The sequence below is a fragment of the Mus pahari genome, chromosome 6 (genome assembly GCF_900095145.1).
Source record: "Mus pahari chromosome 6, PAHARI_EIJ_v1.1, whole genome shotgun sequence".
Classification (NCBI taxonomy): domain Eukaryota; kingdom Metazoa; phylum Chordata; class Mammalia; order Rodentia; family Muridae; genus Mus; species Mus pahari.
In genome coordinates, this window is record NC_034595.1 from 45,062,554 (window position 1) to 45,079,315 (window position 16,762).

General features: G+C 38.8%; 1 pseudogene; it reads left to right on the forward strand.

The window, feature by feature from the left end:
- Positions 1 to 9,630: 9,630 nt before the first annotated feature.
- On the forward strand, positions 9,631 to 9,786 carry LOC115064310 (annotated as a pseudogene).
- The last annotated feature ends 6,976 nt before the right edge of the window (positions 9,787 to 16,762 follow it).

Below are 16,762 nucleotides of genomic sequence, written 5' to 3' on the forward strand. Positions count from 1 at the left end.
ATATATATATATATATATATATATATATATATATATATATATATATTTGCTTATGTTTAAAGTCTCCCCACTATAAACAGCTCTCATAGACTAACATGCAAGCTCCCAAAGGATACAAAGCTACATGTGAACCATTGCATCCCTATACCTCTGGTTTTATCTTATAGCCAGGTTGCTCTGTGATATGGAGTAATGTGGGTGATACAGGTATTCTCTTTGGGTTTGTAGATCGGTTCCTGGCACACATGAGCATTCATTACATGTTATTTCAGTTTGCTTACCACAATATCTACATTTTGATTAGCCTGATCACTGACTGTCTCTGTTCATCCCATTTCTGGATGGTAGTATGTTTTAGCATGCAAACATGCATACTACAGCTGATGTATTAATAATATTCTAAAGAAGTGTTCTAATAAATTATTCTGTTGTCTTTGTTTCTTTTGTTTTGGGTTTTTGTTGTTTTGGGTTTTTTTGTTGATGTGTTTTATTTTGTCTGTTTCGTTTTTGTTCTTATTCTTCATGGCTCATATATAAGTTCATACAGGTGAGGAGTGTCCTAATTAGGGTTACTATTGCTGTGTTGAAAGACCATGACCAAAAGCAAATTGGGAAGAAAAGGGTTTGTTTGTTTTATACGTCCACATCACTGTTCATCGCTGAAGGAAGTCTAGATAAGCAGGCCAGAGACATGGAGGCAGGAACTGTTGGAGAGGCCATAGAAAAGTTCTGCTTACTGGCTTGTGCCTCTTGCCTTGCATAGCCTGCTTTCTTATAGCACCCAGGATCACAAGCCTAGGGATGGCATCACCCACAAGGGGCTTCTTCCCTATCAGTCACTTGTTAAGAAAATGCCCCATAGGCTTGCTTGGAGCCTGATGTTGTGGAAACATTTTATCAATTGAGATTCTCTACTCTTAGATGACTATAGCTAGTATCTAGTTGACTTAAACTAACCAACACAAGAAGTATGCTTGCTTCTTTAGCTACTATTTGCAATGTGCACACTATTACGTATTACAACACAAAAATCAATAGTAGAGTTACCATGGGTTGAAATACAGCATGTCAAAAATTTTTTCAGAATTTTAGTTTTTCATAACTTAGTAGGAAATCATACATTATAAAGTACTTGCAGTTCTTTTTTAATTTTAAATTATTTTATTAGATATTTTCTTCATTTACATTTCAAATGCTATCCCAAATATCCCCTATACACCCTCTCCCCACCCTGCTCCCCTACCCACCCACTCCCACTTCTTGGCCCTGGCGTTCCCCTGTACGGGACATATAAAGTTTGCAAGACCAAGGGACCTCTCTTCCCAATGATGGCCGAACAGGCCATCTTCTGCTACATATGCAGCTAGAGACATGAGCTCTGGGGGTACTGGTTAGTTCATATTGTTGTTCCACCTATAGGGTTGCAGACCCCTTCAGTTCCTTGGGTAATTTCTCTATCTCCTCCATTGGGGTCTCTGTGCTCTATCCTATAGATGACTGTGGGCATCCACTTCTGTATTTGCCAGGTGCTGGCATAGCCTCACAAGAGATAACTATGTCAGGGTCCTTTCAGCAAAATCTTGCTGGCATAAAGTTGCACACACATCTTAAAGTATTTGGCTTCAACTAATTTTTAAAGCTGCATAAAACAGCCCGACAGAGGGCATATAAGTGGGTCAGCAGTCAGTGTAGTAAATATTGATCAGAATGGCAAATGCCCATAGCTACACCCCAGCAATCCCACTGCCCACGGTGTGACTGGTAAAGTGCTTTATACACTGAGTGGGACTTGGTGTTGCTGTCTTCAGCAGTAACAGTCTGGAAATCAGCTTAGATAGTTACCAGAAGAGGAATGACTTCTTTCTCCTCCCTTAACCCTACTCCCTTTCCTGCGGGTTGGAGGTAGGATCCAGGTCTTGTGCATGCTAGGCAGGCCCTCACTGACCCCCAGCTGCAGAAGCAAAGGTGAGTACTTGCAGTTTTGACTATTTTCTCAAGCCTAGATATTAAAGTCTATGTTTAAAATTTTTGTTTCAACTCTCTCTCTCTCTCTCTCTCTCTCTCTCTCTCTCTCTCTCTCTCTCTCTCTCTCTCTCTCTCTCTCTCCCCTCTGAGTGTGTGTGTGTGTGTGTGTGTGTGTGTGTGTGTGCGTGTGTGTGTGTATGTGAAATTAGACAGACAACTGTGATAAAGGTCCAGTGGATGCTGGAGTAGCAATGTTGTGGAACTTACGACATGAGATCAGAATGATACCTGAGGATTGGAGGACACTGATGATAAAGGGCTCGGCTGATGGAAGAGAAGCCACGAGGTCAACAGGAACAAAATATGGATGAAATTTTCAAGATGAAACACATCTGTTGAATGTTAATTTTAATAACCAGGGTGAGATGACAATTTTAATCCCATTCCTCAGAAGGTAGAAGCATGTGAATCTCTGTGAATTTATAGTCACCTGGTCTGCATAGTGAGTTCTAGGACAGCTATAACTATCTAGAGAGACTATCAAATAAATAAATAAATAAATAAATAAATAAATACATAAATACATAAATACATAAATACATAAATACATAAATACATAAATACATAAAAATACATAAATAAAAATGTAATAAATGTAGATGAACCTGGAGAAAAGATAAGAAACAAACTGAATCTTAAGTAGACCAATTGCAATTCATTGTGAAGAATATTTGCATATAAAGATGTTTGGACAAAATGGTATATTGTGTGACACACTGAAGCTTCCATGGTGAGATGATTTGTTTTAATTAATTAATTATATCATTTTTTTTTTCTTTTTGCTGGGAAGGTTGAAGGGCAGAGGGCAAATATGAAGAAATGAGGAGAAGAGGGGGAAAATAATATTTTTTTAAAAAGTTATTGAGGGTATATTTGTTCATGAATCCTCTAAATTGGAAGTCTCCAAGCACAACAACCCAAATGGTGGGTGGAATATGAAAAGCCAATACTCCTTTCCAGAAAGTTTGAGGAATACTTGCTGTATCTAAACATCTGTGCAACAAATGCTGACTTAGTCATTTATCTTATTGATGGAACGTTCTGAATCTGTGGCTCACTGTTCTTTATTCCTCTGTAGGGCAGTTAATGGGATGAGTGACCTAAAGGATCTGCCTTTTTCTGTTTCCCAATCACTCTAGCACATCAGATACTTTTGCTCTTCTTCTGGCCTTGGAAAAGTCCAAATGGAGTCTGTAAGCCAAGAGCAGACTTTCCCTGCTCAGTAGCTTGACAATACAACCATTGAAAGAAACACAAAGGTCATTCTGAAAGAAACACAAACCATTTCCCCCAATATAGATTTTTTTTTTTTGCATTAAAAACACAAAAGCAAGCAAAGAAATCTGGGTTTTAGATTTTAGTTGGTACAGAGCCCACTTAAGGAGTCTTTTCAAAGGCCTTTTGATCTGGTCAAGTAAGTCTGGATATTTACACTTCACAAGCAGGAAGAAATACTAGTAGAATGCGCTAGGAACCACTGTTTTACCATTTACAATAAAAAAAAAATCCAATAGGAAAGTTATTGACAAATCTCTTTCCCAGGAAAACCCCATAAACTTTAAATAAAAGAACTACCCTGCATTGCCTGAACTTCATACAGACCACCAGAGGGCAAATGTAGCTATAAAGAAAGGTAAAAATATACTTTGAATTTACCTACAGTAAAAACGCTTCAAAGCACACTTGGGAAGTTGGGTATACTACATTATGTGCACAATTTTACTAGAAGGAACAGGATTGGATCCTTTAATTTCTCTTGTGGGACTCTTCAGTCCTTTTACTATAGACTAGCAAGGATTCATTGTAAAGGTACAAGAAGGATAGACAGAAAGTCTGGTATGATTTGTTCTAGGAAACACACAAATAAGAATTAACATGGGACCTCTTATTTATGGTAAAGGGCACTGCATGGATCATTAGTAATATTAGCATTATTAGAGGGATATGTATTCAAAGGAACACTTTCCTGCAAAAGAAATAAACCTATAAATCTAATAGCTAGAAAAGGAATGTAACTACGCATTTTAAAGATTATAATTGAAAAAGAAAATATGTTCTACTCCTTCAGAGAAGTAAAAAGGATTATACTGTTTAATCTTCTATGAGTTCAATATATGTAGTTCAATCCAGCAGGGCTCCTGTGGGGATTTAATTAACGATATTTTGTGGCTCCAATTAGAATGAGATTCTTAACCTTTCTAATGTGCTGACCTACCTTTACAGGGAAGAAAAATTATACCACAGGCATACCAAGTAATTAAATTTACATTAATGCTACCAAGAAATGTGAGCAACTTTTTCATGTTGGGAAATACCCCAAAAGGTCACCAGGTCTAAAACTTTCTACTTGTAAGTATAGTAAACAGTTTCCTGACATGACATACATACCACAATGTCTCATTCCAGGAACATTAACATCTGAATTGTTCCCTTGGGGTGAATCATCATTGTGGCAGAAGTGAGGATGTATCAGTGTAGAAATTATAAATTCCAGTAAAGAATCTGCTACAATTATAGTCCACACATATTCGGTTTTCATGGAGAGTTCTAGGAAGGCTCTGTTGACCAAGAGATGAAGTCTCTAGCTGGTATAAATTGCCTAATATATGTCAGGTCAAAGTTTAGAAATAGGTTTTTTTTTTAATCAAGTAAAAAGAGCCAGACATATATGGATAAGCATTTCTAAGGTAATATTACCTAGAACATTTAACCTCATAGAAATAGACATACAAATGCTGGTTGCTGGGAATGCAGAGAAAGAAATAATGAGAATTGTGTTATGGGAGCAAATCATGGAGTTCCGAGAATAGATAGTAATAGTGGCCAAATAAAGTGAATGAAATTAATGCCACTGGATATATGTTTACACATGGTCAAAACTAGGGCAGGAGGAGTCTCTCAGTTTTGAAGGACCCTGACTATTCTTACAGAAGACCAGGTTTCAGATCCATTCTGGTTCGCAACAATCTGTAATTCCAGCTTGGGGGAATCTGATGCCCTCTTCCAGCCTATCTGGACTTTAGGAAAATAGATAGATAGACACACACATACATACACACATGCAGGCAAATATAAACACACATACAAAAATAAACACACATGTACACACAGACCCATGGTTAAAATTGTTAATTTGACTTTATGTATATTTGACAATCAAGGGAAATAACCCACAGAGGCATGTCCTCCCATTCTCACCCCACCCACCACTCTCTTTCTTTCTCTGTTAAAAAACCAGAGCAAGGAAAAAAAAAAAAAAAAAAAAAAAAAAAAACCAAAATAGTTATATTATGATAGTATTTGAATTGATAACAAACTTTATATTTTAGATTTCACAAAACAAAGAATAAATAGTTTATGGAGTGAAGTTGAAAATTAAATCAAGTAGTATCTTAAAAGGCTCTATTAAGAAGATATTGACATTTAAAATTGATGTTAAATAGGAACACATGTGTATGAAGTCCCTAAATACTGAATTATCTTTTCCTCTAGATTCTCCTAATTAAAAAACAAAACAAAAACAAAAACAAAAAACCAAAAACAAACAAAAACTATTGCTTTAAGAATGTTTTATATGTTAAGACCAGTTGAAATTTAGAGCTGTGTTTGGCCCCTAGATCTGTTTCTTATGACTCAGCAATCCTTTTGTGAGTGTGTCACGCCATGCATATTCATTTCCTTCTTACTGTGGATAATTTAACCCCTTTCTCCTACTTTCCTCTCTCTCGCCCTTCCTTCCTTCCCCCTCTCTCTCACACACACAGACACACATGCACACACACAAACACACACACACACACACACACTCACACACACCCCTGCCCCCACCTCTGTGATGCTAGAATGACAGGTTTTGTGTCATTATACTCAGGATTTTTTAATGTTTGTTTCTATTTTAAAACAAAATAATCCTGTAGAAATATATGTATAAATGTATAATTTTTTATTTTTTTTATTTTCCAATTTTTATTAGGTATTTACTTCATTTACATTTCAAAAGCCATCCGAAAGTCACCTATACCCTCCCTCCCCCCGCTCCCCTACCCACCCACTCCCACTTCTTGGCCCTGGCATTCCCCTGTGCTGGGTCATATAAAGTTTGCAAGACCAAGGGGCCTCTCTTCCCAATGATGGCTGACTAGGCCATCTTCTGCTAGAGACAGCTAGAGACACAAGCTCAGGGGGTACTGGTTAGTTCATATTGTTGTTCCACCTATAGGGTTGCAGACCCCTTCAGCTCCTTGGGCACTTTCTCTAGCTCCACCATTGGGGGCCGTGTGTTCCATCTAATAGATGATGTCCCTCAACAGAGGAATGGATACAAAAAATGTGGTACATTTCCACAATGGAGTACTACTCAGCTATTAAAAACAATGAACTTATGAAATTCCTCAGCAAATGGGTGGATATGGAGGGTATCATCCTGAGTGAAGTAACCCAATCACAAAAGAACTCACATGATATGCACTCACTGGTAAGTGGATATTAGCCCAGAAACTTAGAATTCCCAAGATACAATTTGTAAAACACATGAAACTCAAGAAGGACGAAGACCGAAATGTGGACATTTCGCCCTTTCTTAGAGTTGGGAACAAAACACCAATGGAAGGAGTTACACAGACAAAGGTTGGAGCTGAGATGAAAGGATGGACCATCCAGAAACTGCCCCACCCAGGGGTCCATCCCATATCCAGCCACCAAACGCAGACACTATTGCATACACCAGCAAGGACCCTGATATAGCTGTCTCTTGTGAGGCTATACCAGTGCCTGGCAAACACAGAAAGATATGTATAATTAAGTAGGTAAATAAATTCATTAGAGAGTTCTAACTTTTACTTAAAATGGAACACAGAATGTATATGTTGCATACCTAGCCCTTCAGAGTTGAAACAGTTCCTCCCAGGAGGAGGAAGGAAGATTCTAAGACTAAGGAAGATCACAGAACTTACAGGACTTAAGACAACTATGAAATATAGGATGATCATAGGGAACCTCATGCCTCATTCTTTAGGATGCATTTCATGCATGCAGTAGAAAATTGCTGGGAGGAGACTTTGTTAGAGCTGCTTGCAAGTTATATAGGGAGATGTTCAGCTTTCCTGAGAACGGATCCATGCTGGGATGGACTTGTTCATGTCATAGGTTTCGTGAAACTCAAGTGGGTTCATATGTCTTTGTATAATTAAAATACTTTAAAATCTCCAAAGGAGTAACTACACTAGGAAAATGCTGCAAAGAAACATAAAATGTATTTCTAACGATCTTTTTAAAATTAACTTATCTGTAAAGATGATCTGAGTGTGTACCCATTTTATAAACAGGCTGATGAGAGATGTAATCATCGAAGTTGCTTCCTATGTCAGTCAACCCCTAATCGAGCTCACTGCATGCTTTTGAACAATTCATTTATTTAAATCATTGATTGAGTGATGGATAGTAATAATGATGTTTTTAGTCCAAATTCTCCAAACAATTAGTTTTTTTTTTTCCTTCTTTGATGATTATTCTTCTGGCTTACAGCTGCTGTTCTCCCTCAATGCCTTTGATACAGGTCTGAGGTGAGACAGGGTAGTGAGTTCATATCATAAACTAAACACGAGATATAATTTCAATAATACCATGACTTCAATTACTCCTAAGTTCAGCTCTGACTGTTCTATTTATGCATGCAAGTGAATGGTTAATTGTAACCAAATCCTCATATTTGATATACATGTTGAATTGCATAATTAAATTTACTTAGATAAATTACTCCTAGATTATATACTGGGTTCTTTGAAAATTTTTACATATATTTAATCATTAAATATGAAAACAAAAGGGAATGAATGTGAATTTATCCATAAATAATCTACCTTAGCCTACCTTTCTATATTTTTGTGTACAATGAATGTAAGCAATTTCTATTCTCACTGTTCTCTTTAAAGGGCATTACTGCATTTGAGCATGTGAAAGACTAGAATTGTCCCCCAGGACAATTACATTTGAATCCGTGTTTTAATGTCTTGTTTTTTGTTCTTCTGGCAGTGAAATAATATATAGCGAATGATGACTAGGTATTTCTATGTGAACAGTTTTTAATTTTTACATTCTGATGTTCCTTATACATTAGATTTACTATGAATGTATTATACAAGCCTAGGTGATTATATTAAATCTGATAAGAATAATTAAACAAAACATCAACTCTTTCAGACGTTAAGCTTATTCTATATGGCCAACTGATTACAAAGTTTCTAATACATTTTCACAAATGACTTTAAATTTGATGCTTGGATTGCACAATTATTTGCTTATATGGAATTAACCTATTCACAGTGGCTGAATAGTCCGTTCAAATAGTTTTTAAAATGGAGAGAGAATATTATGCATAATAGTTTCAGAGATAGATACAGACAATTAAGTATAAATTTTACTTAGTAATTGCTTAAATGTTCAAAGGCTCAGTGACCCAATGAGGAATTAAAAAATAGATTCATGGGCCTCATATATCTATCTACTAAGCAAGACTTACTGAAGTACAGTTTAGAAATTTGTACTTCTAGAGAACCTGCCCAGAAGACTATGATATATACATGTGTTTTGGAAGCACACAAAAATCACTTAATTCTTCTTATTAAAAATGTCCAAATGAAAAGATTAAAGGAACCACAATACACTAAGCTGCCCAGAGAAATATGGTAAAGATATCTACTGCATGAAAATCTATTTTCAAAGCATTATTTTTTACACTTGTTTTGTTTTCCTACAAATGCAGAGTGAATTCATTTGGAAATTTCCAGCTCTCCACTTCATTTTGCTGCCTAAGGCACATAGTAAAAATCTATGTTCTGATTCTAGTGGGGTATGCTCTACAGAGCCGGGAGTATTGCCAGACAATAAGAAGAAAGTAAGTAGGTTGAAAGAAAAGTAATAAAGGTGAAAGATTGTTAGATTCGTTCAGTAAATGTTCATTGCTAGATTTTTTTTTCAGTGATTTTTCTCATTTAAATTTCAGAAAACTGTAAAGGACATACAGTTCTTAATTGTTTAAGAAAATATTAAGATCATATAGAATTAAGCCACTGGAAGTATATAGGATCTCGGGAAAATATTTAATAACTACAGAATTTCCCAGGTTCATGGCCAGGATATGGACTCTGCACTTTCAATGGTCTGTATGTTGAATGGCTTAGCACAGATTCTGGGGAGTAGTTCATAATGAAACAGGGGGACAAATCCCCATAGAAGCCAAAGACCTGAAACTCTATAGCCGTGCCTACTATCATAAGTAAATGAGCTATCCTTTTCTCTTTTAACCACCTCCAATTCATATTTAGAAACCCTTTTCTCTTTCCTAGTGACTTGTAATAACTATTTTAACATTTTCATATTAATAAAAACTAAACCACTATAAAGAAAAAAAAGTTGGGAAGTACCACAAAATGAGAATCAGAAAAATATAACAGCTGGAACAAAAAAATCCGTTGCAAGTAACTCCACCAGTAAAATATATCAGCCACGTGAAATGATTGAACGTTTACAATAAAGTCAGAGACCATCCAATGAATATATAACCTAGATGAAAACATCAGCCTTTTACATAGTTTAAAAACATGATGTCCCCACTGGCAATGGGCAAAGAGATACTTTGTTAGTGGTGTTCTTATATTGGTCAGGGGTGGAGCAGATGGCAGTCCTTTGTTCATCCTAGCCTGATCCTAGCCTGATGCATGCTTAGCTTGGTGGCCAGAGCTGTTTTATGTCTAGGACATATCAAATCAAATTCAGTCAGGATGACAGAGTTCTGCCATGTCACACAGTGTGAGCCGGGAAGGATGCCCACCAGTTTATTACCAAGCAGTGTAGCATGGGAGGAGGAAGACAGAGACTTGTAGACCTGTAGACTTCCATGCCACCCACAGGCCTGCCCTCCTATTCTTGAGGATGCCACCCAGGGTCCCACCAGCCACATGGCCAGTCTGCAGCGGGAGCCACCACACTGTGTGAGGAGATGGTGGACAGATGGGCAAGAAAGACACGTGGAGCAGCGGGAACATTACGAAGATAGTTGGAACTGGAGAAATGAAGGTAGAGGGGAGTGGCCTGTTGATAGTGGCCAGCCCTGTTATGGGGACCATGGTGAAGTCCCAGCCAGATGGGCCTCTGGATTTGTGTGTCTGGATTTGTGGCTATGTAGCAGCTGGGATCAGGGTCAATGTCTGTGGACCAAATGCCCCACCTGGGACCACAGGCATGCCCAGGGGGGCTGTGGAAATTAGGTCCCACGCCTCACTGGCTGCAACACTCTGGAGAGCTAGCCCTACCTCTCACCAGCCGCAACACTTTGGAGTATGGGCCTGAGCTTTGTCCAGGTCAGCTCAGTGGAGTTTTGTGTGAACAACCCCAAGAGTATAAGTGTGAGGGAGCTAATCCCACCACAGGTGTCACGGTGATGTCACTTCCTACATTTGGGGAAACTGCCCACAGGGACATGAGCTCAAGAGAGCTATCCTTGCCCTCACCAGCTGCAGAACTTGGAAGAGCGGATATCGTGTACCTCCCCTAGGCAACACAGTGGAGCTGGCACTGGTGACAAAAGCAAGGGTGAGCCAGCCTGGAGGATGTGAGAGCAGAGGAGCTGATCCAGCCACTCACAGGCTGCAACACTTGGAAGAGTGGGCCCCATTCCTTACAGGTCAACACAGTGGAGCCCTGGGTGCAGGTGGGCCAACCGAAGGGCATGAGAACAGGAGAGCTGACGATATCTTCTGAAGACAGCATTGCGTGGCCTAGCTGAAGCAGTGCTTGAGAGCTGCCCTGGTGGTACAGACAAGGGAGAGCCTATAGTTTAACCAGGTAAGCTACCACTTAGGCCCAGATCCAGGGCTCTGAGTTGTCCCACCCCCAAATCTGTGAGTGATCAGGGCACATGAAAAGACAGTCTTGCTAATACAAAGCTGCAGAAGAATCTCAATGGCACTGGGCAATGGGAGGATAATTGAGAGGAGGCCCAGAGAGGATCCATTATTGATGGTGTCACAGAATCTGGCTCAGAGATCTTGAGCCAGACCAATGACTAAAGTTTGCAAATGAAATGTGTGGACAGAGAGATATACTGTGGGACACATTGCTTTGTGATGCTACAGTTTTCACAATGAGATGCTGTCTGTGTGTGTGTGTGTGTGTGTGTGTGTGTGTGTGTGTGTGTGTGTGTGTTATTTTGGGAGTAGATTGAAGGGCAAATGACGAATATGAGAATATGGGGAAATGAGTGGGACTGGAGTGCATGATGGGAAACTCACATAGAATCAATACAAACATCTTTTCCTTTTTAAAAAGAGTTATGTGAAGTGATAGCAAGAAAGTAAGACATCAAAATAAAGAGGATAAATTCAGTTGGTTTAAAATATTAACTGGAAGCAAAGGAGATTGCATGAACAAGCACAAATTAATGATGAAGAAAAGTCATATACATATACATACATACATATATATATATATATATATATATATATATATATATATATATATATATAATTTGACTAAATGTACAAAGCTATTTTAGATAAATTTTGTTATATAAACAATAAAACTTGATATAATTGAATTTTTAAAAATGTAGATACTCTATTGAACACAATGGCAACAAATAACATAATTAGTACATTTTGATATCATAGGTAGATAAAAATAACTTTACAATTTGGGATATAAAGTATTAATTTTCTTTGTACGTATTGGTTATAAACATTGAACATAAATTTGGTTGCAAATAAATTTAAATTAAGGCTATACAGGCTCTGTTTTTTGATTATAAGATTATTATAAAATAATAAAATATATAATGACTAAATTAATGTGGAAACTTTAACTGAACATATAAGCCAAATAAAGATAACAAAAATAGTATTTATAATTGGGAGGTAGGTGATCAAAACAAGGAAGGAACCTTCTGCTATTCCTCTGCTAAGTAGATATAGTATTAAACTCACTCCTAAAGAGTAATCATTATAATCACAGATCCACACATCTCTCAGCCCTCATCAGAGAAGCATCTATTTGCAGTAGATGTTGATTAACAGAGAGACTCACAACTGCTCAACATGCATAAAAAGACTACAGAATATTCACCCCTAAATCAAACATATAACCTATACCACATGTTAGGTAGTAGAGCGAGTCTACAAGCTATTAGAGATTGGTGACTACAAGGAAATCCTAGCTTCTGAACACATCAGGGCCGTTCCATGTAAGAACTCACAGCAGTTATGACAGACTGCATGCACAAAACCTGCCCATGGCCAAGCAAGACTAAATCTCAGAATTGAGGGGACACTTGTGTACAAAGCCCTCTCTCTCCCTAGCCAAGGAGCTATTGACAGTTATCAGCTGCTGGGAAGGGGGAGGACAGTCTTCTCTAAGAGTGTAACCTTTAATATGTTATCTGACTCCAGTGGAAGGCTGCGTCCAGGAGCATTTGGGCAGAACAAATTCACCTTGACGGAAAAATAAATAAGTAAAAAGACACAGAGGTGCATGGGTAGGTGTGGCTGGTGAAGGTGTGGATCTTGGAGGAGAACCTTCAATTACCACTGTACTAAAACAGTATAATCCTTAATTATACTCTAAATATTTGTCCTTATACCTGAGATAACTTTAGTCTTATTCCTCACCTGGGAAACTTGTTTCCAACATACAAAGACCTTTACAGAAAGCCACAATCAATCAAAATTTATAGTTGTGAAGAACCATCTCAATTTATATATCCACAATACAATCCCTACACCTAAAGTTTGGGGGTGATTGCAGAAGAGAGGGCAGAAACATTGTAAAAGGCAGAGAAATAGGACATTTGCTATGAGACTATGTCTCCTAAGAATGTCAGACTCGGCACCTTTAAGTGTCACTGAAATGGTTGCCTTAACATTAACTGAATAAGGAAAACAAGACACGGCATACCAAATTATCATCTTTGAAAACATAATACAAGTAACATTATACAGACTTAGCTGGTTGGATTTCTGTATTAGGTAACACACACACACACACACACACACACACACACACACACACACACATACACACACATATATGTGTACATATAAATGTACAGATATAACAACAATAAATGAAAAATGGCATTAATTTGAAAGAGAATAAGGAATGGTATATGGGAAGATCTGAAGAGTAGAAAAAGAAAGTTCACATAATGTGATTATAATCTCAAGAAGTAAAAATAAAAAGCAAAATAATTCCCCCCCAAAAAAGCATTTGAAGAGGAATATGATTTTAGTGGAAAAATCTGGTAAGATGCTAATAAACCTATTGCTTAGATAATAGTTCAGTGCAATTAACAGTCCACACATCTTGATAAACATACCAAGGTTAGTGAAAAGTTTTTCATGGGAACCTTGTTGGAGAAATTATGCCAGCATTATATTATCTTTGGAATTTTTTTTAATTTTAGATAAAAAAGATGGATATAGATATGAAGCCCTGTGTGCCCTGTGCGTTGAAGAAGTGAGGTTTTAAAAAGTGTTAAGAAAGATCGCAGTTTGAGGTCCCACTCTCCTTTTAGACACTGCAGAAAAACACAAAGCTGAATACAGGTTAAAATGCTTAAGGAGAAAGATTTCAATTATTTGTGTTAGCCCTTCCTTCAATCCTAGAAACTAGAGACAATGTTTTTTCTCCCCTCAGGAATCGGAGAAGGGAAAGTGAGGAGACTAGAACAGTTGGTCAACAAAAATAAGTGATAGGAGATAGCTGGCTGTGATGGACATGGCTGAGGACAAAGCTGAAGGTTTTCTTTTGGAGGAAAGAGAGCTGCTGAGTAAGCATCTGTCATGATGGCATTCACAGGGCAGACCAAAGATGAGGGAACAGGCACATTTTAGATGCTTGGCAGCAGCTGGTAACAAGTAGTAGGGTTTCTTGCTACTGTGGCCCTAGAGAGCTCACTGGGTTGCAGATAGCAGAGGGAGCAAGGCTTGTGAGTTTCTGATAAGAAGGCAAGCTTCTATATGGCTCTCTAATACTAACAATAACAGCAACAAATGATTACAGAAACCCCCCTAAAATCTTTTGACACAGTGAGGGTTTTCCTTTCAACAAAGTCCATAACAACAAAAAGCAGTGGTTGCTTTTTCAAAACTAACGGAAACCAACTAAAAGCTAAGAAACACAAAGGGAAACAAGAAGATGTTGGGAATAAAAGGGCCAAAATAAGTTCTCAGAATCTTAGTCTGCCATCAATGGGAGGAGAGGCCCTTGGTCTTGCGGAGATTACATGCTCCAGGACAGGGGAATGCCAGGGCCTGGATGTGGGAGTGGGTGGGTTGGGGAGCAGGCAGGGTGAGGGGAGGGTATAGAGGATTTTTGGAGAGGAAACTAGGAAAGGGGATAGGATTTGAAATGCAAATGAAGAAAATATCTAATAAAATTACAAAAAAGAATGATTTTAACTAACAAAGAATTTAAAATGACAGAAACAATACTCTATAAACTCAGGATAATTGTACAAAATTAAACAAAGGCAGAGATAATTTTTTTACATTTATTTTTAATCTCTAATCCTTTTTTACAGTACAGACTTCATCCCCCTCCTGGTCTGAACCCCCACCTCTGCCTGTTCCTCATCTTGTACCTCCCTCCCGTACTTCCTAGTACCCCCCAGCCCTTTCGCCAAAGAATGTCCCCACCCCCACCCCCAACCCAACCTCCATCCCACCAGGTCACCTGACCCCTTGGAGCCTCTAGTCTGTCAGGGTTAGGTGCATATTTTCTCACTGAGGCCAGACAGGCAATCCTCTCTTGTATATGTGTCAGGGGCCTCATTTCAGCTAATGTATGCTGCCTGGTTGGTGGCTCAGTGTCTGAGAGATCTCAGGGGTCCAGGATAGTTGAGCCTGCTGGTCTTCCCATGAGGCTGCCCTCCTCCTAAGCTTCTTCCAGCCTTTCCCCAATTCAACCACATGGGTCCCTGGTTTCTGTCCACTGCATGGGGGCTAGTAGTTAAATGTAACTTTCAGCTGCTTGTTGGGCCTCTCAGAGGGCAGCAGTGCTAGGCTCCTATCTGCAAGCATACAACAACATCAATAACAGTGTCAGGGCTCCAGACCTCCCATTGACCTTGATCCCAATTTGGGCCAGTCACTGCACCTCCTATTCCATAGGCTCGTCTCTGCTTTTGTCCCTGCAATTATTTCAGACCAAAACAATTCTGGGTCAGAGTTTTTGACTGTGGGATGGTATCCCAATCCCTCCATTTGATGCAGTTTTCTATTGGAGGTGGGCACTACAAGTTTTTCCTCCCCACTGTTAGGCATTTCATCTAAGGTCCCTCCCTTTGAATCCTGAGATCCTCTCACCTCCCAGGTCTCCAGTACACTCTAAAGGGTCCCCTCACCTGCTACTTCCCAAGGTTGCCTGTTTGCATTCTTTCTGCTGCTCCTCTGGGCTTCAGTCTTGTTCCCTGGCCGCATACCTGACCATGTTCCCCCATTCCTTTCCCTGTTTTCTCTTCCACCAGGTCCCCCCCTCCCTCTGCCCCCTGTCACTTCCTTATCCCTCCAAAATGGGACTGAGGCATCTTCACTTGGGTCCTTCGTCTTGTTAACCTTGTTGAGTCCTGTGGGTTGTGCCCTGGGTATTCTGCAATTTTTTGGCTAATATCCACTTATTAATGAGTATATACCATGCATGTCCTTTTGGGTCTGAATTACCTAATTCAGGATGATATTTTCTAGTTCCATCCATTTGCCTGCAAATTCATAATGTCCTCATTCTTAACAGCTGTATAGTATTCCATTGTGCAAATGAAACACATTTTCTGTATCCATTCTTCCTTTGTGGGACATCTGGGTTGTTCCCAGCTTCTGGCTATCACAAATGTGACCGATACAAACATAGTAGAACACGTGCCCCTGTGGCACAGTGGGGCATCTTTTGGGTATATGCCCAAGAATGGTATAGCTGGGTCTTCTGATAGATCTATTTCCAATTTTCTGAGGAACTTCCAAATTGATTTCCATAGTGGTTGTACCAGCTTGCAATTCCACCAGCAATGGAGGAGTGTTTCTCTTTCTCCACATCCTCTACAGCATGTGCTGTCACCTGAAGTTTTGATCTTAGCCATACTGATGGGTGTGAAGTGGAATCTCAGGGACTTTTAATTTGCATTTTCCTAATAACTAAGGACTTTGAACATTTCTTGAAGTGCTTCTCAGACCTACGATATTCCTCTGTTGTGAATTGTCTGTTTAGTTCTATATGCCATTTCTTGATTGGGTTGTTTGGGTTTTTTGGTGGTTAGTTTCTTGAGTTCTTTATATATTTTGGATATCAGCCTTCTATCAGATGTGGGGTTAGTGAAGTTTTTTCCCAAGCTGTAGGTTACCACCTGACATCAAACTATACTATAGAGCAATAGTGATAAAAACAGCATGGTATTGGTACATAGACAGACAGATTGATCAACAGAGTAGAATTTAAGACCCATAAATAAAACTAAACTTAATTTATGACAAAGCAGCCAAAAATATACAATGGAGAAGAAAAAAAGAAAGCATCTTCAATAAAGGGTGCTGTGCTAGCTGGCGGTCTGTATGTAGAAAAATAGATACATATTTGTTACCTTGCACAAAGCTCACTCCAAGTGGATCAAGGACCTCAATATAAAACCAGATACACTGAATCTAATAGAAGAGAAAGTAGGAAGAGCCTTGAACTCATTCACACAGGGGGAAATTCC